The following is a 23,297-nucleotide window of genomic DNA, read 5'->3' as shown; positions in this document are numbered from 1 at the left end:
GCTACTTCTGCCCTCCGCCTGACCTGATGCCCCCGGTTGACGCCATCCTTCTCAGCCTCCCTGTTGTAACACTAAACACAGGAACAGTCACCTGCCCCCTTACCGACATGTCCTTTGCACAATCCTACATCCTGATTTGTTATCCCAACCACTTTGCACCATGTCCTTTGCCAAATTTTCACTTCTAACTTGGCATCTTATCCATCTGAGATCCTGCACCTTGGCACCCTACCCACTTGCTGTCCTGCCCACCTGGCACCCTAGTGCTCACTTGGCGTCACATCCACCTGATTCCAAACATATTCCACATCCTACCCAGCTGACATCCTATCCCCCACTCAGCTGGCACCGTGGCACTCATTTGATGAGTATGTGCTCAGCAGCCTGAGAGAAGAAGATAGCTCAGTAGCGTCATCTCAGTCTGAAACACTGAGGATCCGCATGTCCTTTTATGCCAGACAGTATGACACGAAGCCCACAGACAGCACAGCCTCCCAGTCATTCCTGACATCTATCACAGAGGTCTTAGACGACAACATGCAGGAGAGTCTGCACCAGTTGTTGTCTCTGAATGAGCTGACACAGGCCCTTGAGTCCTTAGAAAAGAATATAACTCGCAGATGCGATGGCTTACTGGTCGATTTGTATTCTGATCTGTTGGACTTGATTGGCCAGGATCTGTTGGAGGTGTACAACAGTATGCCTCTGCCAAGTACCATCGTGACTCCATGAGAAAAGGCATTATGACCCTCATCTACAGGTGTGGCCCATCCCCCAAAACTGTGCTGTTTCTGTCACCCGAGCCATTTTCCTTTTCATCTGGAAGCCTGAGATAGACTGGGTCTGCAAGGATTCCATATGCAAAACTCCGAATAAGGGGGTTAAGAACGTACCCAACTTTGCCCGCATCCTGATGGACATCTCTGTGTGTGGCTGCATCAAGCTCTGCGTAGGCCCTGAGTACGCATACACCAAGTGTCACTACGTTCTGAGGTTCTACCTGTCCGCAGTGTTGCGAAGGATGGGACTGCCCTGGCTGCCACGGAATGCTCCAAGTAGTTGGACCATTCCGTATCACCTGTCCTTCATAGAAATATTTGCCAAGAAAAACACCTTTGACCACAAGTGCATCAGCAAGTGATCAGCACACAGTGTCCTCGATACCCTGAGAGAAAAGGAGAGGGTGAATCCAGTTGCGTGGTTCGCTGAGCAGACTGTCAAAGTGATTTGGCAGAATGCCTCATCACTAGAACTTTCTAAAAAGCATCAAGACGCCACTTGGCTGGTGGTGAGAAGGGCATTACCTGTGAGATCCTTTATGTGCGTCTGGTCAGCCTGCACCACTGCACGCTACTTTCGCAGTGGCTCCAGGGGTGTTGACTGTCACACATCTCCTTTTGGAATGTGCCTTTGCAAAGGAAGTCTGGAGGAAGATGCAATGGTTTTTGTTGAGGTTCGTCTTGAGCAGCTCCGTGACATGGGACTCTGTGCTCTACAGCCTGTTCTCCGGGACACATACTGCGACAAACATCACTGCGCCTGGAGGACCATCAACTCGGTGAAAGACAGTCTTTGGCCTGCCCAAACCTTGTTAGTCTTCCAGAACCAGGAATTGACCCGGAATGAGTGTTGCAGACTGGCACACTCCAGGGTCCAGGATTACGTGCTGAGAGATGCACTATAACTTGAGGAAGCTGCCGCCAAGGGGCAATGGGGAAAAGCCCATTGTTGGAAGCCTTTCTGCTGAAGACACATTGGGAACCATTCATTTATCAGACCCTGTTGAGGTTGGTTGGCTTGCCGAGCTGGTTTGCTGTTCCGCAGATGTTTCGTTACCATGCTTGGTAACGTCCTCAGTGCAGCATTTTTAAAAAACCAGGCGGGAAAACACACTGACGCTTCATCAGAGAAAAAGGATAAGCTATGTAGTCAACACCTTTGTCATCATTAAACGGACCAAATTAGAAGAGACACACAAACTCATAAACAACACCCTCACCAGAATAAAATTCACCAGAGAGGAGGAGAAGAACAAACAGCTCCCATTCCTGGACGCCATGGTAGAGCAGAAGACAAATGGGGAACTGCAAACGAAAGTACACCAAAAAGCCACACACACAGACCAGGTATTGAACTTCAATAGTAACCATCCCAGCACACACAAACGAAGCTGCGTGCGAACACTGTTTAAAAGGGCAACAACACACTGCAGCAACATAGAACTACGCCAAGAGGAGGAGGAATACCTCTTCCAAGTGTTCAAGGATAATGGATATCCAAAGAACTGGGTCAGGAGATGCCTACAGGAACAGCATCAGAAAGATTCTACACGCCCCGACACACTCATCACACTACCCTAGATCAGGAACACGTCAGAACTCACCACAAGACTTCCACGACTGCTGGGCATCAGAGTGGCACATAAGCCCACATCAATCCTACGACAAGTGCTCACCCGAACTAAAGACCCACTCCCCACCATGGACAGGACCAATGTCATCTACAAGATCCCCTGCAGAGACTGTGAGAAACACTGCATCGGACAAACAGGAAGGAAACTAACAGCAAGAGTACATGAACACCAACTGGCTACAAGAAGACACGACCAATACTCACTCATCTCAATCCACATGGACAAGGAGAACCAGACTTCAACTGGGACAACACCAAGATCCTGGGACAGGCTAGGCAGAGACAAGCAGGAGAATTCCTGGAAGCATTGCACTCCACGAAGCATGCTATTAATAAACACATTGAACTCAACCCCATATACGTTCCACTAAGGAGGAAACCCGGAAGTGAGGTAATCCATCGCAACGGACCCCAGAGTTTAAAAATCAGGCGGGAAAACACACCGACGCTTCATCAGAGTGCTGCACTGAGGATGTTACCAAGCATGGTAACGAAACGTCTGCGGAACAACAAACCAGCTCAGCGAGCCAACCAACCTCAACACCCACGACCCGAGCTACAGATCTACTGCAAAACCTTAGATTTATCAGACCCTCCTAGTGCCTCAAATATGTGTAAATATTAGCATTGTATAAGAGAGATCTTTGGTTTTTTTGGGTTAGAATCAAAGTTCAAAGTTTTGTTTGTTTGCTTAGTATGGAACTGTGCAGAACCGAAATGCTAATGTGTTAATGTACATATACAAATGGACTTTTTTATGAATAAGGTATATTTTTGAAATTTAAAAAATGCAACAGATTTGTACTGCCTGCAGGATTTCCCCAGTGGCAGGTACTTTGATATGACCTTCAGGAGCGTGAAGCAATATGGGCATTTCCTGAATATATTTGAGGAGAAAGGAGGTGAGGGTCCCCTCTCCGTCCTGAATGCAGTGCCATTATTCGTGTTACCTGCACAAAGGAGTCAGATGTTCACCATCCACATGTATAACCCCCATGTGCCAGCAGCAGATGTCCTGAACTTCTTGGGAGGGTATGTGCAAGTGGAAAGTGGCAGCAAACAGCAGGTCACGGTAACCCTGAGGGCACATGCTGATGGGACCATCCTCCACCCACTACCCAGCTTTGCGATTGGAGGGAGCCGAGATTATTTGACGTATGCAAGGCAGTCCAGGGTCTGTCGAACCTGCGGAAGGTCAGGGTGCATTATGGCGGTCTGCATGGTTACCCTGCGCAGGAACTGTAAGTAGGAGGGGCACCTGACCAAAGACTGCCAACAGGTAAAGAACTGTAACCTATGTGGGGAAGCAGGCGACCTGTATAAGGCATGCCCAAGTCGGGGAACCACATACGTTCAACATGAGTCATGCCACCTCCAAAGGACAGAAAGGTACCACCCTCCAGCAGGAAAAATGAAGTGAGGGTCGGACAGAAGGAGGGGCAGGCCAGACGGGAGAGACAGGAAGCCAAAACAGCGGCACAACAGGTTCAACCTCCACCCGAGAATCCAGATTCAATGGAGGAGGAGGTGACAAAGAAGTTGGTGAAGAAAATCCAAGAATATAACAAAGAAGCAGTGATGCTGGAAATCTGAAACAAAAACAGAAATTGCTGGAGAAACTCAGCTGGTCTGGCAGCATCTGTGGAGCGAAAGCAGAGTTAATGTTTCGAATCCAGTGACCCTTCTTCAGATTTGGGTTCACTAGGATGATCCCTGATATGGAGGGATTGTTTTATGAGCGTAGGCTAAAGAGGTTGGGACTCTATTCTCTGGAGGTTAAAGGAATGAGAGATAATCTCTTGAAACATATACCACAGGATAAATTCTGAGAGGATATTTCACCTCTTGAGTGAGTCTAGGACCAGAGGGCATAGTCTCAGAATAAAGGAGCACCAACTTAATACTGAGATGAGGATGAATTTCATCTCTCAGAAGGTTGTGAGTCTTTAGAACTCCTTGTCATAGAGAGCTATGGGAGCAGAGACCTTGTATATATTTACGGTTGAGTTGATCAAGATTCTTGATCAGTAGAGGAATCAAGGCTTACAGGGAAAATAAAGGAAAGTGGATATGAGGAATGTCAGATCCTATTTCTTATAGTTTTATGCTGTCAGACCTGCTGTAAAATGAGAGTTGAGTTCAGAAGCAGGGTTTAGTTTCTCTCCTGGTAAGAATTCAGGTCAATTCAGGGAAGCTAGCTATTTCAGCAGATGAGTTTAGTTCGTGAAGCTTCCAGACAAGAATTATGGATAGAAATCTATGCATTATTAGAATTCAGAATGTTTAAGATTCGTGAAAAGTTAATGACAGCAAACCCGTAAAGGAATAATCAAATTGTCTCCACACTACACAGGAAAGAACTTGGAGTGCGTCAGTTATATAAAAATCTAATGAGTTGAGTTAGGGGAGTAACTTTTTTCCATAAGTGACTGTCATGGATGGTGTTGAGAAACGTGCTGAAACTTTGTTTTGATGTTAGTCTTAAGATGTTGTTAACTGATTTGTATATCGTTTGTTTGTTCTCTTTATTTTGTATCAAAACCTTATGTTTTGCTGTTAAAGAACATTAGCAATCTCATATTAAAATGCTTCAATGATAACCACTACATTAATTAAATTTAACAAAAAATTATCATTCCCGGTTTCATTCTGGGATTTGTCTTATCCATCAGCTAGGATCTTAACATGAGCTACACAATGAACATAAGATATCAATTGCTGTGAATTACATTCTAAACTGTCAGATTTTAACATAATGTACTTCACAACATTGCTCTGGAACTGATCAATATATTAAATAAAATTTGTATTACAGCTTTGGTTTTGACCTAATTTCAGTTTTATTTTTCCAGGTGCTGCAGTAGACACTAGAAATAATTTGGGGCAGACTCCGCTATTTATAGCTGCTTTGCTGGACCTTGTCAAAGTTGTTGATGTTTTATTAGAGTTTGGAGCAAATCCTAACCAGTAAGTATCTAAGCTGAATACTTCAAGCTGTAGTGAAAGCAGGTTTATAAACATAGCAGCCTTTACATGGAAAATGATGCAAATGCTTTCAAAGAGCAGGATGATAAGAGAAAGGATGCTGAGCAATGATTGGAGACTTGAAGATATGACTAAGGATGGGCTTTGAGAAGGGCTTTAAAAAATTGAGAGGTAAAGGATACTATGGAGAGGATTCTGGAGACCAGGCTAAGGCAACTAAAGAGCCTGCCATCAAAGGTCAAGTGTGGGGAGGTATGATTGCACATGCCAGATTTGGAGCACCAAAGACTGGAGGAAGTTGCAGAGAGAGGATAGGATGAGAACATGAGAGATTTTGGAAATGAGGATAAAGATTCAAATTTTGCAACTCATGGGATAGGGGACCTGTGTAAATTAGCAACTGATGAGCAAGTTGGACTTCATACTTGTAGGAATCAGGCACCTTAGTTTTGGATAAAATGAATAATGTGATAATATGGAAAAAAAAATAGGCTAACACAACCAGTTCTTGCCCTTTTCTACAGTATGTCATGACCAAAGTTGCCTTGCACAGTTTTGCATTATTTTCATCAACATGGTATTCCAAAATGCAATATTTTTGTTGGAGAATTGTAGGGCATATTTTTTTCAGAGACTGCACAGTAGAGCCACACATGAAGTGTTTTACAAAATGCAGATGGAATTTTTTGCGACAGGACAAAGATATGCAAACAGATTCAATTCTCAAAGATCAAAGCGTTGCTCTGGTGAATGCTTTGCAAAGGAACATTTCACAGCCAAATATTTCGGCAGACATTTAAGCAAACCAATTTCAAAGTTACCGTTCATTTCAGTTTCAGTTCTGAAGAAGAGTCATCGGACTTAAAATGTGAACTCTGTTTCTTTCTCCACAGGTGCTGGCAGAGCTGCAGAGTTTCTCTAGCACTGTTTTTATTTCAGATCTCCGGAACTGCAGTATTTTGCTTTTATAAAGGTTTTGAGGCTGATTAGCAGTTATTTTTGCAATGTTCAAAATCATAATTAGAATAGTAACCACATCACATTTTCTTTGGTTGAATAAAAAACTGATTGATTTGTAAACAATTCATTCCATCTAGCCGGTGTGAAGATCGGAGTACTCCAGTACATGCAGCAGCTTTTTCTTGCAATCAGTGGATTCTCAGTAAGTTACTGGATGCTGGAGGTGATCTGCGTCTGAATGATAAAGATGGAAGAATACCTCGTACCTGGGCCAAGTCAGCTGGCAAGGAACGTAGTACTCGGGTAAGAAGCATTGGAGTTTTTTAAAAAGTTCACTTTTGGCTTTACTGGCTGGGCCAGCATTTTTTGTCCATCCCTAGTTGTCCTTGAGAAGGTGGTGTTTAGCTGCCTTCTTGAAGGCTGCTGTCCATGTGCTGTAGGTAATCTCACAATTCTGTTAGGGATGGAATTCCAGGCGTTTAACCCGTTATATTTCCAGCAATATATTTCCAAGTCAGGATGGTAAGTAGATTGGAGGGCATCTTGCAAGTGGTGGTGTTCCTATGTGTCTGCTGCCCTTGTCCTTCTAGATGGATGTGGCCGTGGGTTTGGAAGGTGCTGTGTGAGGATCTTTAGCACATTTCTGCATTGTATCTTATAGATTGTTTACACTGCTGCTATTAGGTGTTGGTGGTGCAGTGACTGAATGTATATGGATGTGGTGTCAGTCAGGCGGCTGCTTTGTCCTTGATAGTGTCAATCTTCTTGAGTGTTGTTGGAGCTGTGTTGATCCAGCACGTGGGGATTATTCTATCATATTCTTGGCTTGTGCCTTGTAGATGGTGTAAAGGTTTTGATAAATCAGGAGGTGAGTTACTCACTGCTTTATTCCTAGCCCCTGATCTGCTCTTGCAGTCAATGATTTTACATGGTGAGTCCATTTCACTTTCTGCTTAATGGTAACCTTCAAGATATTGATAGTGAGCTATTCAGTTTCTTTAACTGGTTTGATGTATTTAGGTGGTAGTTTAGAAGTCACTTTTACAGCCCATTCCCATACAGTGAGTCTGATTCTTGAGTCAGTTGTTGGAGGTGCAGTAGTCTTTTGGCATTGCAAGACAGTACAAAAGTTAAGGAATGACCATCTTTTGTATATATCCTAACAGCTAATTACATAGAAACGTTAGCAGAGGCAAAGCTTCTTACTTCTTGACCAGGAAATATTGGATTGTGTGGAAAAATGGAAGAAAAGAGGTGAAAATATATTTTTTAAAAGAGGATTTCATTTTCTCGTTGCAATTTTCTTCTCCTCCTGTGAGTCATGCTATTTGGCCATGGATTTTACTTATGTGTGAGACTAGACACTCAGAACAATTTTGCCAGTTTTGCTTCAGTGGTAGCACTCTCGATTCCTGACTCAGGAAATTTTGGGTTTAAATGGCACTCAGTAATCGTAATCTAAGTTGTTACCAATACAATACTAGAAGTTCTATGTTATCAAAAGCGTTATCTTTTATCTGTGGTATTAAATTGTGGTTTTCTGTCCTCTTAGGTGGTCTTTAAAGATGCCATCACATTATTTGAAGAAAAGGATACAGTTCCTGATGTCATTTATCTCTCGACAATTTTTTTTCATATTTAAAAATATACTTATTCTTAAAATGCTATCTATAAGTACATGCAAAAGATCTCCACAGCCAATTACATAGTAATGTTAGCAGAGATATCACTTTCGACTTTGCAGAGAAAACCAAGTAACACACTGAAATTTGACATTCCTCAGAGCTGCCCTCGAAGCGGCTGAACTGGTGAAAAGGATGTCACTCATCTCCTTCGGGAATATGCCTTTGCAAAGAAAGTCTGGAGAGAGATGCAGTGGTTTTTGTCGAGATTTGTCCCAAGCAGTTCTGTGATACAAGACTCTGTGCTCTACAGCTGTTCCGTTCTGAGACAAACATCGACTGCTCCTGGAGGACCATCAACTTTTGGCCTGCCCAAAACTTGTTGGTCTTCCAATGTAAAGAGTTGACCTTAACCGAATGTTACAGACTGGCACATTCCAAAGTCCAGGACTACATGTTGAGGGATGCAACTAAGCTTGTTGCAGCTGCCACCCAGGAGCAGTGGGGAAAGACCAGATCTTTCTGTCAAAGTATAACAAGGGTCTGTTCAGTTATCAGACTCTTGTTATCTTCAAATGAACATAAATAGTTTCCTGCATATGTAAAAATGCCTTTTTTTTTTACAACTGTAGAGAAGCTCTGAAAAATGTAAAAATTCCAATGTCTTGTTTTTTTCTCTCTCTGCAAAAACTGTACAGAACTGATTTAGAACACTTTATATACTTGTAGATGATTTTGTGAAAAAAGTATATTTTTGAAATTTAAAGAATTGCCACTGTATTGATTCATGACTTTTGTAATCAAATGCTGGGGTACATTTTTTTTTGCCATGCTTTTGGTGGAAGTTCCCTGTAAGAGGAAAGTGGTAGTTTTCAGATGAATCACTTTCATGCCACTCCTGGAGCCTGTTAAAGGATGAAATAGTTAGGTGTCTACGAACCCAAATTAAATCAAGCAGCATTTTTTGATTTTCTTCATGACTGCATTTTAAAATTTTGTAAAACAACATTCTAAAATTTGTGTTCTGTTTGAAGAGTCTGATCATACTTAGGTTTGCATGTGAGTCAATTTAAATTAACGTTGAAAGGGGGTATAATTATGAGGAGAGAAACAGAAATAAGTCATAACAACATATTTTTAACTTTGAAGGAAATAATATGTTTGTCAGCTTATCTGTGATTGAGCTTAGCACTCAAAAAATTTGGTCCCATCATTTACCTAAGTGGATTTTTTAGAGCCGTTGAGATAAATTCTTATGACAGGGTTCTCTGTCTTGAGTGTGAAGTCAGCAGTAAAGATACTGGATATTTGAAGTTTCTGGAACCAGTATTCTCAGAGAAAGTAATGTAATTACACAGTATTCCATATGAGATACTATATGTTCTTGTTTAGCTTGTAATTTTTCCAAATAATGCTGTGTTGCAGATCCTGGAGTTCATGCAGAGATGTGCTTCACACATGCAAGGAATCACACAACAGGTTGTCTGCAGTAATACACATCGAGTTGGCTGTTCATCACAAGCCCTGATACGGAACCCTTCCATACTCAACAAAATCACTTCGGGGTAAGAGTTTTATGCCACTTCTAATCGCAGAATGAAAAAAATGTCCAGCAAGCAGTGAATTGCATTGAGTCGCCTTTGAAAGTCGAAGATAGTGAGCTGTTTTAGAACATTCATGATCAATGTCATTTGAACAGAGTCATAGAGTCATACTGCATGGAATTAGACCCTTTGGTCCAACTTGTCCATGCCGACCAAATTTCTAAACTAAACTAGTCTCACTTGCCTGCAATTGGCCCAAGTTTTCTAAAACTTTCCTATTCTTGTGCCCGTACAAATATCTTTTAAATGTTGCAACTGTGCATGCATCTGTCATTACCTCTGGCAGTTCATTCCACATACGAACCAACCTCTGTGTGAAAAAATTGCTCTTCAGGTCCCTTTCAAATCGTTCTCCTCTCACCTTAAAAATATGCCCTCTAGTTTTGAACTCCCCTGCCCTAGGGAAAAGACCTTTGCTATTCACCTTATCTATGCCCCTCATGATGTTATAAACCTCTATAAGGTCAACCTTCAACCTCCTACACCCCAGTGGAAAAAGGTCCCAGCCTATCCAGCCTCTCCTTATAACTCAAACCCTTCAGCCCGACAACATCCTTGTAAATCTTTTCTGAACCCTCTCCAATTTAATAATATCCTTCCTATAGCAGGGCGACCAGAACTGTACACAGTACTCCAAATGTGGCCTCACCAACGTCCTGTGCACAACATTCCAACTCCTGCACTGAATGGTCTAAGCAATGAAGGCAAGCATGCTAAATGCCTTCTTAACCACCCTGTCTACCTGTGATGCAACTTTCAAAGAACCGTGTACCTGAACCCCTAGATCTCCCTGTTCGACAACACTACCCAGGGCCCTACCATTAACTGTACAAGTCCTGCCCTTGTTCGTTTTACCAAAATAATTTATCCCAATTAAACTCCATGCAACACTCCTCAGCCCATTGGTCCAATCACCAGCATGATCAAACAACACCATTATGGATCATGCAGCTCAACACACACTGCTCAAAAGAAAATTCTAGAAACAAGCATTGCACTACCTCCACTTGCAAAGTGATTATCTATCAAGTGTCCCATTTCTGTTACGAAATCAAACCTAATTTTCATTTGATTGAAATGATTGTTGGGGGAAGGGCAAAATCACATGGACACTGTACGGAGCATGTTGATCAGCCCAGCCCAGTTGGATTACTGCCTAGGAGGTGAAGACAGAAATCTAATCCATCAGGTCAGTCAACATCTTTTAAAAAGTAAACAAGAATTTTCCTTTATATGGCTGCTTATCTCATATCCTCACAACATCCCAAAATACTTTATAGGCAGATATTTTGAAGTGCTGTAACGCAAGTAAATGCAACTGATGATGTGCACACATTAAGATCCAACAAATACCAAGGATAATAATAGGCATATAATCTACTTTGGGAGAGATTTGTTTGAGAGATAAATATTAGATAGGCACCAGGATAACTTCCCTACTCATTTTGAATTCATGCTTTGGAATACTTTTTGGTAAGCTGATAAGGGTAAGCTTAGTTTGACGTCCCATCCAAAGGACATCACCTCTGAGAAATTACTTCACCTAGAGAGTGTGAATCTGTGGAATTCTCTGCTACAGAAAGTGGTTGAGGCCGAAACATTGAATGTTTTCAAGAAGGGAATAGATATACCTCTTAGGGTTAAAGGGATCAAAGAATATGGGGTGAAAGTGGGAACAAGGTACTGAATTGGATGATCAACCTTGATCGTACTGAAGGGCAGCTCAGGCTTGAAGTGCCAAGTGGCCTACTCCTGCTCTTATTTTCTGTGTTTCTATGACAGCATAATATTCCTTCACTGCGTTTTACCTATAGTATATGCTGAAGTCCTGGAATGTGACTTGACTGACATAAATAAAGTTCTGGTTATATTTTAAATACACACATACATTAAAATACTCATAAAGATGGCTGTTAATAGGTAACGTTTCTCAGTTCATTAAACGTTAATTTGCAGAAGTCTGGAATCGGAGCTTTTTTTATTAGGGTACTTTCCCAGTAGCTCCATTATATGAGTGTGTGTTGTGTGGCCCGATTGCACACACACAAATTACACGGACGTGAATTGATTGTTGATGATAAAGGATCATGTTGATGAGAGAGGCATTCTGGTCAACCTGCTTGTTTTCCAGTGGAACAATATATGCAAAAATCTTCTCTCCCTCCTATCCGCCCCTCCCACCTCACTGAAGAGTGTCACAATGACGCCATTTGCAAACTGGAGGAGCAACACTTCATATTCCACCTTGGGAGCCTGCAGCCCAATGGCCTAAATATGGATTTCACCAGTTTTAAAATTTCCCCAACCCGGCCTCATCCCATGTCCAATCCTCCCTCTCATCCCTGCCTCCTTGACCTGACACAACCTGTCCATCTTCTCTCCCACCTATCTGCCCCTCCCACCTCACTGAAGGCACTACAACCAATATATGCAAAAATGCCTGTTTTAGATCCCCCAATTCCAAGATCTCGGAGTACATTTTGAAGACCATCCTAAAATTTAGTGCAGCTTCTGCAAGGGCAAAATGAGAAATTATTATCTAATAATTATTACCTTCTGTGTTTTTAAGGAACAAAGATGTGGAGTTTCTCAATATCCCTAAAGACAAAAGTATTTCATCACAAAGTGTTCAGTGCTTTGGATTTGGGAAGGTAATCTGGACACATGTTTAAAACTGAACGTTTAAACATTCATGATATCTTTCATCATGATTTTTGTTTTATAAAAATGACCTGTTTTTTGCTGCCTCCTTAATTTCTTCAGTAACAAACTTGTAACAAACTAATATAAGAGCACAATACTGAGGATGCTGGAAATATGAAATAAAACAGAAGAAGCTGAAAATATTCAGCTGGTCTGGCAACATCTGTGGGGAGGAAAACACATTAATATTTTAGTTTTGTGATCTTTCATCAGAACTGAGAAAAACTAAGATTTAGTAGATTTTCAAGTTAGTATGGAGACAGTAAAACGGGTAGAAGGGAAGAACAGAAGGGGAGATCAATGATAGATTCGGAAGACTGGAGGAATTAAATGATGAAAGAGTAATTGCTTCTTATCACATTAGTACACCTTTTTGCTTGCAGCATCAATTCCTTTGTAATTTAATCTCTCCTGTGTTCTGCTTTGTCAAAAACTTTCCCATATCCTCTCGCACCCTTTTCCCTTCCACTGCCTAGCTTAAAATCTACGATAAATGATTATTAACCATAAAGGGGGCCAAATTTAGTATTCATAATGGGGTCTTGTCCAGAAAACTGGTGACAACCCCACTGCAACCTTTTTCCAGAGGTGATTCTTTTCACAATCGGGCACTTATCTAACTGCTGTTGAAACAAACCAGGGACATGGTGGAAATCCCACACCTGAGAGGTGACAGTCAGTCAGCAAGTAGAAACTGTCCAGTAGTGGTATTGCCACTGTGGGCAGTGAATTATTGCTGGAACCTTGAAGAGGGTTAACAGAGGAGAGGAGTGCTAGCAAACATAGGGTGAGGTGTTCAACAATGAGGACTGTGAGAATAGTGACTTTCTACCAGGGCCAACCTCCTTTGTGATGTTGCGTTCCTCAGTTGAGCACACAGTTTTGAGAATGAAGGACAATCACCACAACCACTACCTTGCCTCCCCAAACAAAAAGAATTAGGAAGCTAGCACATTCCATGGTTCAATTAGACAGCTCCTCCATCTCCGAACTTACCACCTGTGGAGTGTTAAATTCCACCCATTAACTCTGTTTCTCTTTCCACAAGGGCTGTCCAACTTGCTAAGTATTTCCCACATCTTTGATTTTATTTTTTAAAACATGCCTTTTCTACTTTGGTTATTCCATTTTGAAACTGAACAGTTGATGATGCACAGAGTGAAATCTACTCAGTATCTTTTCCTGGAAACTTTCTGACATCAGAATCTCACAAATAATTTCCAGTTAAAACTAGGGTATAGCCAAAGCCTGTACTTGACAATTAAATGGATGAAATTGATCAAGTATAAAGATGGAATTTTGATTTGCTCAGCCGTGATAATCTAGTAGCTCTATTTATGGGGAGATGTGTTCTAGAATTTTGGAGCATATTTGCAAAACACCGAATAAAATTGCTTTAATCTCATGTAGTAAAAGTGAATTTGGTTAATAAGATTGTTTTTTCCTGGTCAGCATGCTAACAGGCATCGTAACTCTATTTGAGGTTTTTCTCTGTTCTTGTGAAACCCTAAACATGTTTCAGAAAATCTGGTGTAGGATCTAATGTTTAGATGCATAACATTTCCCTGTTTTTCTAGCATTTGCTATCTTTTTATTTATACTGAAGGAAAAGCTGCCTGGTATTGTAATAATGTCAAGGATTAGAGTACTCAATTATTGCCATCGCCCTTTCACCAGCCATTTGAGATAAAAAGGGTAAACTGATAAATGACATATTTAAAAATGAGAAAATGAAATCAAATGTTTTTCTAGGTTCTGAATGAGAGACCTATTTTCCTGAACCTTTTGAAAAAGCTTTTCTCACCTTGAGACAACTATCTGGCTGTAACTATTTCCTTGTTTTACATCTGTATATTTGCAGTTTTGTGTACAAGGACAAGCACAGTTAGCTTACCTTGCTTCCATCCCTATTGTTAACGAGAAGGAATTGGTGCAGGCAGATGATGAACCAACATTTTCGTATGCAAATGGACCTTACACAACAATGACCAAGTAAGCTTTTACAGTATATTATATTCCTGTATCGAATGCACTTCACAATCGTAATGATCTAACAATAATATATATTGTTCTATTTGTACTAAATCAGAAGGACAGAAGTGTGTTGTATACTGTGAACGTCTTTCTGCACGTGGAGAGCCGTGTTCAGAAAAATATGTAGCTTTTTGGTGATGTGTGAATCTACACCTTCTCAAAACATAATTGAAACATTGCATTTCTTACCAACTTTCTGCCTCTATTCTCCCTCACCCTTTGCCCTATTTAAAGATAACAACTCCTTGCTGCGATATTGTTTCATTTCAGAGGTTGCCCATTAGCACTTTGCCCAGTGATTATTCTTCATGTTTGAGTCTGGACAGAGTGATTGTCTGGATGTGAGATTTGAGCTTAATATTGTCCTCACCTGAGACAATTAAAAATGCACTCCCACCACAGCTCACTGGATAGCAAACTGGAGCAGGAATCCTGACCAGTTTGTACCTCCATAACAATGCTGAGGCCAGTCATAGTCCTTTACCCATGTCCTGGTTGAGATCAATCAACACACACCTCTTGGGCAACCAAGCAGAGACTATCCTATTCTCTCTGTTACTTTGTATAAACTTATTGAGTGGCCAGAGAGATCTGAGGACATAAACTTCAGATGCGAAAGGTAAAGAAGCCAAAATCTTCATGGCAATGAGCTTTACATTGGCTTAGCTGTCAAACATTTAATATTATTTCTGATTCAGTTTAACATGGAATGGAATTCGGGTCACTGTGAAACACATGAATCTTCCCACCCATCAAAACTGCAGCAAACGATTGTCAGCTGATTTACTGATTGCAGAGCAAGAGTACAACAGGTACACAAATAAAGACAACTTTATTGGTATTATAGATTTATTTGATATTGGGGAGAGCAGGACTACTAATCTGGTGGTTTTAAATTCGAATAATAAAGAAAATCTGGAATTGAAAGTTAGTTTCTGTAATAGTGATTATGGCAATTCTCATCAATTATCATAAAAACCCTTCTGGTTCACTAATGTCCTCGAGAAAAGGAAATCTGCCATCCTCACCTTGTCTGGCCTACATATGATTTCAAATTCACAGCAATATGAATCATTCTTAACTGTCCTCATAGAGCAGTTAGAGACAGACATCAATACCCACATCTCATGAAAGAATTTAAATAACGCTATCAAGGTATATAACTGTTCCAGTTGAATTAGTGTTGATATTGTTTCAGGCCCCCTGTTTTGTGCTCCATTCTTGACTAAATATGTGTTCCAGCTACAGAATAGAACATAGAACAGTACAGCACAGTAAAGGCCCTTTGGCCCACGATGTTGTGCCGCACTTTTACCCTAAACCTAAGGCCTATCTAACCTCCACCCCTACCTTATACTATCATCCATATGCCTGTTTAATAGCAGCTTAAACGTCCCTAATGAGGCCGACTCCACTACCCTCTCTAGCAATGCATTCCATGCCCCTACCACTCTCTGAGTAAAGAACCTACCTCTGACGTCTCCCCTATATCTATCTCCACTCACTTTAAAACTATGCCCCCTCGTAATAGCTACTTCCACCCTAGGAAAAAGTGTCTGGCTGTCCACTACCTATACCTCTGATCATTTTGTACACCTCTATCAAGTCACCTCTCATCCTTCGTCGTTCTAAAGAGAAAAGCCCTAGCTCTCTCAACCTTTCCTCGTAAGACCTTCCCTCCATTCCAGGCAACATCCTGGTAAATCTCCTCTGCACCTTTTCCAACGCTTCCACATCTTTCCTGTGATGAGGTGACCAGAACTAGACACAATACTCCAGACGTGGCCGAACCAGGCTTTTGTATAGCTGAAGCATAACTTCACGGCTCTTGAACTCAATCCCTCTATTAATGAAAGCTAAGACTCCATACGCCTTCTTAACAACTCTATCCACCTGGGTGGCAGCTTTCAGGGAACTGTGGACATGAACCCGGAGATCCCTCTGCTCCTCCACACTGCCAAGAATCTTTCCGTTAACCCTGTATTCTGCTTTCAAATTTGTCCTTCCAAAATGAATCATCTCACATTTTTCAGGGTTAAACTCCATCTGCCACTTCTCAGCCCAGCTCTGCATCCTATCAATGTCCCTTTGTAACCTAGAACAGCCCTCCGCACTATCCACAACTCGACCCACCTTCGTATCATCCGCGAACTTACTAATTCACTCTTCCACTCCTTCATCCAAATCATTTACAAAAATCACAAATAGAAGAGGATTCTTGTGGTACACTACTCGTAACTGAGCACCATGTTGAATATTTTCCATCCTCTACCACCCTTTGTCTTCTAAGGGTCAGCCAATTCTGAATCCAATCTGCCACATTTCCCGCTATCCCATGCCTCCTTACTTTCTGCATGAGCCTACCATGGGGAACCTTATCAAACGCCTTACTTAAAAGAATAGAGAGGGGATACAGAGCAGGCCATTGAATGTGAGATATGCATACTCTAGTCAGAGGTTCTCTCACAGACAATAATCCATGGGCCTGAATACATAGCACACAATAAAATGCTACCTGGAGCATGTTTTGAATTTCTGGTTTTAATTTGGTTTTGTCAATTCCAGTTGATGTATCTTGTTTTATCTCTGCTTTCTATTGCTGAAAATGGGTAAAATCTCAGTACTGTTTCTGAAGGTTCATATCTAATTTAAATAGTTTGAGTGTGCACTGAATGGGGAGATTTGTGTCAGTTTAAGCCAGTTAGCCGTGTAATATATCAGGAGAACCAGGAACTGAGAGCAGGATTCAAACTACTTCCCTGTGAGAGCATTGCTTCTGATATCGAGTAGTTCAAGTAAGTGTTCTTAGAATGTTTTGAACTTTTTAATCTATCTTCTTATCCAGAAACACTAACTTAAATAATTTTCAGCAAGTGGCCTGTGTGTGTTTACATTTATGATAATTTTTGGTTTGGGATTTGATAATACACAGGTAATATAACTTGCTTTTGTGTAATTAATGAGGCAATAGATAATTGAGAGTTATCCTGTATGCAGGGTGACATGGGCTGGTGAGCATGGGGACTGCCACTAGTATTCCTCCTCTTGTGTTACGTTTGAAACAACAACTAGGGATTATGTGAGATTGAACATAACAAACACTTCTAGTGTATTCTCAAGACACCACCTGTACTTGCCTGAATAGCCACAATACCTGCCTTAGTAGTTGCTGTAAACTGTGACTTTCAAATAATAAGTCAGAAGTCTTTTTAATTGTGAACTAGTTCTTGAGGGTCAGTGGTAGGCCGGGAAAACTGGGTTCAAGTCCCATCTGCTGCAGAGGTGTATAGTAACTCTGAACAGGTTGATCATAAAATATTGAGAGCTGAGTTTCAGTTTCATTTCTCTAGGGTAGTAGTTAGCTTATTTTTAGGGGACTAGGGTGTCAGGCATGTGGGGTGGTGTTGAGGTAATTGGTAATGTCCCTATCTCTGAGCCAGGAGGCCCAGGAAAAAGTCCCAGCTATTCCCAAGGTGTGCAGTATCATCTCTGATGGGTTGATTAGACAAAATGACAAAAAGAGCTGAATGTCCCTGAAACAAAAATAGAAAGCAAGTCCAGTAACCCTTTGTTGGAACTGAACATAGCTCGGAAAGAGCAGTATTTATGCTGACAATGTAGGGGACAGAATAAAGTACATGGACACCGAGTCCAGAGAGAGAGAAAAGGCATAGCAAATAACGAGATTGCTGACAATAAGCTGAAGAGAAATAAATGCTGGGCAGGGTGTTAATGAGAAGTGCAAATGGTTGAAAATGGGAAGGTTGTGCTGGGAGCAACCCATACAAGACAGGACGCAAGGGTTTAGGGAAGGGTAACAAACATAGTGCAGGATGTTAATGTTCTGAAATTGTTAAACTCAGTGATGAGTCCTGAAGGTTGTAATGTGCTTTGACAGAAGATAAGGTGTTCTTCCTCCAGCTTAAATTGAACTGAGTCAGAAATTGTAGCATCCTTGTGACCCTGCGGGAAAAGGAGAGAGTAGATCCTGTCATGTTGTTTCCTGAGTAGACTGTCAGAGCCATTTGGTAGAATGCCTCATCACCAGAACTTTCCAACAAACATCAAGACATCACTTGGTTGGTGGTGAGAAGGGCACTTCCTGTGAGATCCTTCATGTACACTTGGACTCTCTGCGCTACTGCACCACTACCCTCGAAGCAGTTGCGGAGAGAAGGTAGAGACTGTCACATGTGTCCTTCTGGAATGTGCCTTTGCAAAAGAAGTCTGGAGAGAGACGCAGTGTTTTTTGTCATGGATCATCCTGAGCAGCACCATGACGCAGTACTGTGCTCTTGTAGGCTATTCCATGTGATGTACATCGAGACAAATAATGACTACGCCTGGAGGACCATCGACTAGTGAAAGACACTCTTTGTCTGCCAAAACTTGTTGGTCTTCCAGAGCAAGGAGTTGACCTTGACTGAATGTTGCAAACTGGCATATTCCAAGGTCCAGGACTATGTGCTGAGGGATGCACCAGCGCTAGGGGCAGATACTGCGAAGGTGCAGTGGGGAGGTCTTCCAGCCAAAGTACATTAAGGGTCTGTTCAGTTATTGGACCCTCCTGGTGCCTCAAATGTATGTAAATATAGTCTTGTATCAGTAAGAAATGCCTTGGGTTTGTTTGTTCTACATATGTAAAGATTTTGTACAGAATCAAACTGCTGTAGTGACTGTGTATGTATATAAACATTTTGTATGAATAAAGTATACTTTGGAAATAAAAATAGTTCTGTTGTCATGAGACTATTGTGGTGTATTCAAGTGGCAGGCAACTGGAAGCTCAATGTCATTTTTACAGCGTAGGTGTTCAGCAAAGCGGTCACCCAGTCTGTGTTTCATCTCCCGAGTTTACATGAGACTGCATCATGAGCAACAAATACAGTAGACTAAACTGAACGAAATGCAGGTAAATCACTGCTTCATCTGGTAGACATGTCTATAGTCTTATATAGTGAGGAGGGAGGTGGTAAACGAGCAAGTATTGCACCTTCTGCAATTGAATGGAAAGTTGCTGTTGGGGTATGGGGAGGTGTTGGGAGTGGAAGAGGCTTCTATCAGGGTGTCCCTGATGGAATGCTGACAAGGAAGGGGAGGTGAGTATCTGTGTTCATGTTGGATGTAGCGGATATAGCAGCTTATGATCCTTTGCATACTCAGGCTGTGGGAAGGGAAATGAGGACCAAAGGGATCCTATTGTTGCTGTGGGAGGGGAGATATGATAGGAAGGGAAGAGGATGATAGGAGAGGGAAAGGTTGATAGGAGGGGGGAAGGACAAAATATTGTTGGTCCAGCTGCCCCTTTGCCTTTCATCATTCTGTGATGCCATAAAACAGACTTAAAGAACAGTGATCTTGTAGTTGCCTTGTTAATCAAAATTATTAATTTTTGAACGTAGCAGGCTGCCTGGCTTAAACCAGGACAGCAAGGTCAGCAGTATTGATTTTGTAGGGTAGGCATTGGAGTGTGATCTTTTTGATTTCTTCCTGGAGATGCAGCTGATGTTAAAATATATATCATCTGAAATAATAGCACCACATGTTTTAATATTGTGATTTCTGGTTAAATATATAATAGGCAGAAAACATTAAGCTATAATTTCTGCTTTAAAAGGTCGAACTGCCTTCTTGAGTGATCAGATTTATTTTTACTTTGCTTATTTTACTTCTCAAGTATTGATATTGAGTATGAAAATGTTCGGTTGCAAGTTTTCGGGTCTGAGAAGCGGAATCCCAATTTATTATTGTGATAATACTGTAAAGTGTGAAGATTTAAAACATCTATTGAACTTTGAAAGAATCTTTGACTGTCGCATGTTGCTATTAGCTATTTTAAAATTCCAGATTACTTATACAGGGATCCCCGATTTATGATTGTGCGACTTATGAATGCTCCCACTTACAAATGAGATCCCATGTTACTAATATATTTAAGAATCTGACACATGAACGTTCACTCGTACTTACAAACAGATCTTTTTTACTGTACTGTATTGTGTTCTGACCTGCATACAAATCGACTTATGACCTAGTCAGGAATGGAACCCATTCATAACTCAGGGCCTGTACACATAACGTATCCAGTTTATTTTAATCAGACTGGAGAGTTGACAAAGATAAATAAATTTATTAAAGTTATTAGTTGCTTGCTTGCCATATTTTCAGTAAATAAATAACCATTAAGGATGCTGTCAAACATAGAACACAACTCTGGTTTTTACACAGATATGTACATAAAATTAGAGAATTTTAGAAATTTGAAAGTGTGCAGATTAAAAGTATAGTTTTACTACTGCAGCTGGTCAAATAATCTTCTCCAAAATCCTGAACGTCGCGTGCCAGAATTCATCAAATCTTTGCATATTTTCTAAATTATTTGGAATTAATCCCTATTTAAAAATAAGATTAATTGTTTGGACCTAATGTTCTTGAGTTTTTTGGGGAATGTTCCAGAACCATCATAAAATAATGATAATATTCTGATTGTGTTTCTGGATCATAGATTCCTGTTTTAATGAGATGGTTAGTGGCTTGGAATGTGGTTTCTGTGTCGTTTACTAAAATTATAAACCTGCACTTTATAAATTGATTCATAATCTTGTTACATGAAGTTATGAGGGAACTTTATCTTCCAGGTGAACTGTTTAAAAGATGCCCCTGCTTGTACTCAGATTGTGCAAAAATGATAGGTCACTTGTCATTGTTTCATAAAACACGAATAAAGGCTCTCTGTTTGAGTCTCATACAGAGAAAGTACTTGTGCTGCAGATTTGTTATAACACTGGAGGGGATGTCACAGAAACAGAAAGACCCCTTGAAATACGAGTAGTGATGAATACTTTGTTAGTGTACTGCTTTGAAGCTTGATTGTTTTCACACAAAAGGATTAACAGCTGGAATCACTGTAGGTCTGTTGAGAACATCTGTAGATTTACTGGGTAATTGTCAGAGGATCAATATAAATCAAGTGATCAACACAGCATTGCTTGGATATTGCTCATTGAACTAAAATGTCAAATCACATTGGGGCAGTAATTTTGACATAACTTGCCAGGTTTGGCCCTGACCTGGCTTATTTCAATCAATTGGGTTAGACTAAAATAACATGAACAGATTTTTTGACAAACAATATGCACATTCTGTTGTGCTTTACAGTCAACTTCGGCACCCAAACTTCCTGTTGCTGATGGCTGTGTGCCAGATGTCTGATCTGGATCAGATCCGTTTAGTGTATGAGAGAGTTAACCTTGGTTCCCTTCATGGAGTATTGCATGAGAGGGTAAGTTAGTGTTTAAAACAATATTTTTAATATAACAAATCTTTCAGTGGTTATTATGTGCTGTGTCAGTTACTGTTTAACGAATGGACAGCCTTTATTGAAAATAGTTGTGTACTTTACCATTATTATAATTTTGGCTATGAATCTCAGGTTAAAAACTTCTGAGTTTATTTCAAAAAGGAAAAAGAAAGAAACAAAGTGATGAATTAGATTAGACATTATTGCTGTATTTCTCTTAACTTGATACCTTCTGTTTCAAAGGATTTCAGTGTATGTTGTCTTCTCCGCTCTCTTCAGTAACTTTGAACAAATTAACTTCATGATGCCGCTGTAAAATCACATACACTATAGCAGAAGAGGAAACCAAACAATAATTTACTTTTATATACTCCCATCGTTATAATAAAATGTCCCAAAATGGTCCACATAGGAAAGGATGATCTTAGTGTTGATAGAACACAAAATTACATCAGCCATAACTTCTTTTTTAAATACTCCAGTGCCTAGCAAAATTACAAATTTATTTGAAACATGAAGTTTAATATTTCTCATGAATTGAAACTGGATAGGCCTTGGGATCTCTCACACAATATTCAGTAATAGGAGGCGCTGTTTTCTAGATTTCCATTGAAGAGGAATCCAGTGTTGTGTGCACAATGTGTCAGAGGAATAGAGTTAAAAATAGTTGTATTCTGATGTAGCAGTTAGTATATTTAAATATTCAGAATTTGTAGCTTTGGATTCTCCAAATGCAATAATGGCGAAACATACTGTCTGATACTATCAAATGAAACAGATAAGAATATTGTAGGTTTGAACCCAAGTCTGTTCCAGGGCATCGATGGAGGGGATACAGTTAGTTTTGGTGGTGCCAACAGTAGCTGTATGAGTGAACACTTTCAGCAAGGGCAAGGGTGAAATAGAAAGTAATTTATTTCAAAACCCAGTCAGTAGATCTGATCCAGAAGATTGATATTAAGGCTTCGGTATTAATATTGCACTTGTCATATGTTTACAAGGAATTTATGCTTGATGTTGATAATAGTTTTCTTTTGAATAATTGTTTGTATTATTCCAGCGTTCAGAATTCCCAGTCTTGCTTATGGAGACGATTGTACAGATAATTCTGCAGATTACTGATGCTGTCCTTTTTCTTCATTCACGGGGTTACATCCATCGAGCAATCACCTCTTATGCTGTGCAGCTTGTCTTGCCTAACATTGCCAAATTAAGCAACTTCGAATTCATGGTTGAAAGGTACACACTTACTGATTTCCAATTTTATACATGGAGGACAGTGCCTATTTCCATAGTTCACCATCAAAATTAATCCAGTAGCCCATGAAATCTTCTGACAAAAACCTGATATCCTGTGACCTACAATAAAGGATAAATAAAAGGTGAATACTGAGTTTGGGGAACAGGAGGAGAGAAGAGAAGCTGGCACAGTATGCTATAGGTATGATTGAAAAGGAATGTTTTGACAATTTAATTGAAAGCATGGAGAGGGGTGACAAGGTACAGAGGTTTAGAATTAGGTTTATTGTCACATGTACTCAAGTACAGGAGTACAGTGAAAAATGTACAAAGTTACCATTCCTGGTATAACCAGGTGTAGAGCTGGATGAACACAGCAGGCCAAGCAGCGTCAGAGGAGCAGGAAAGCTGACATTTTGGGTCTGGACCCTTTTTTTT

The 23,297-nt window shown here is 40.6% G+C and overlaps 1 protein-coding gene across 1 annotated transcript in view; it reads right to left on the bottom strand.

Moving 5' to 3' along the window:
* The window catches only part of ppm1e (protein phosphatase, Mg2+/Mn2+ dependent, 1E), a 323,526-nt gene that overhangs the window by 206,717 nt on the left and 93,512 nt on the right, over window positions 1–23,297 (bottom strand). The window lies entirely within an intron of this gene.

This window comes from Rhincodon typus, chromosome 26 (genome assembly GCF_021869965.1).
Source record: "Rhincodon typus isolate 14 chromosome 26, sRhiTyp1.1, whole genome shotgun sequence".
Classification (NCBI taxonomy): domain Eukaryota; kingdom Metazoa; phylum Chordata; class Chondrichthyes; order Orectolobiformes; family Rhincodontidae; genus Rhincodon; species Rhincodon typus.
Note: the sequence above shows the minus strand (reverse complement) of the source record. Positions and strands in the feature narration are given on the sequence as shown.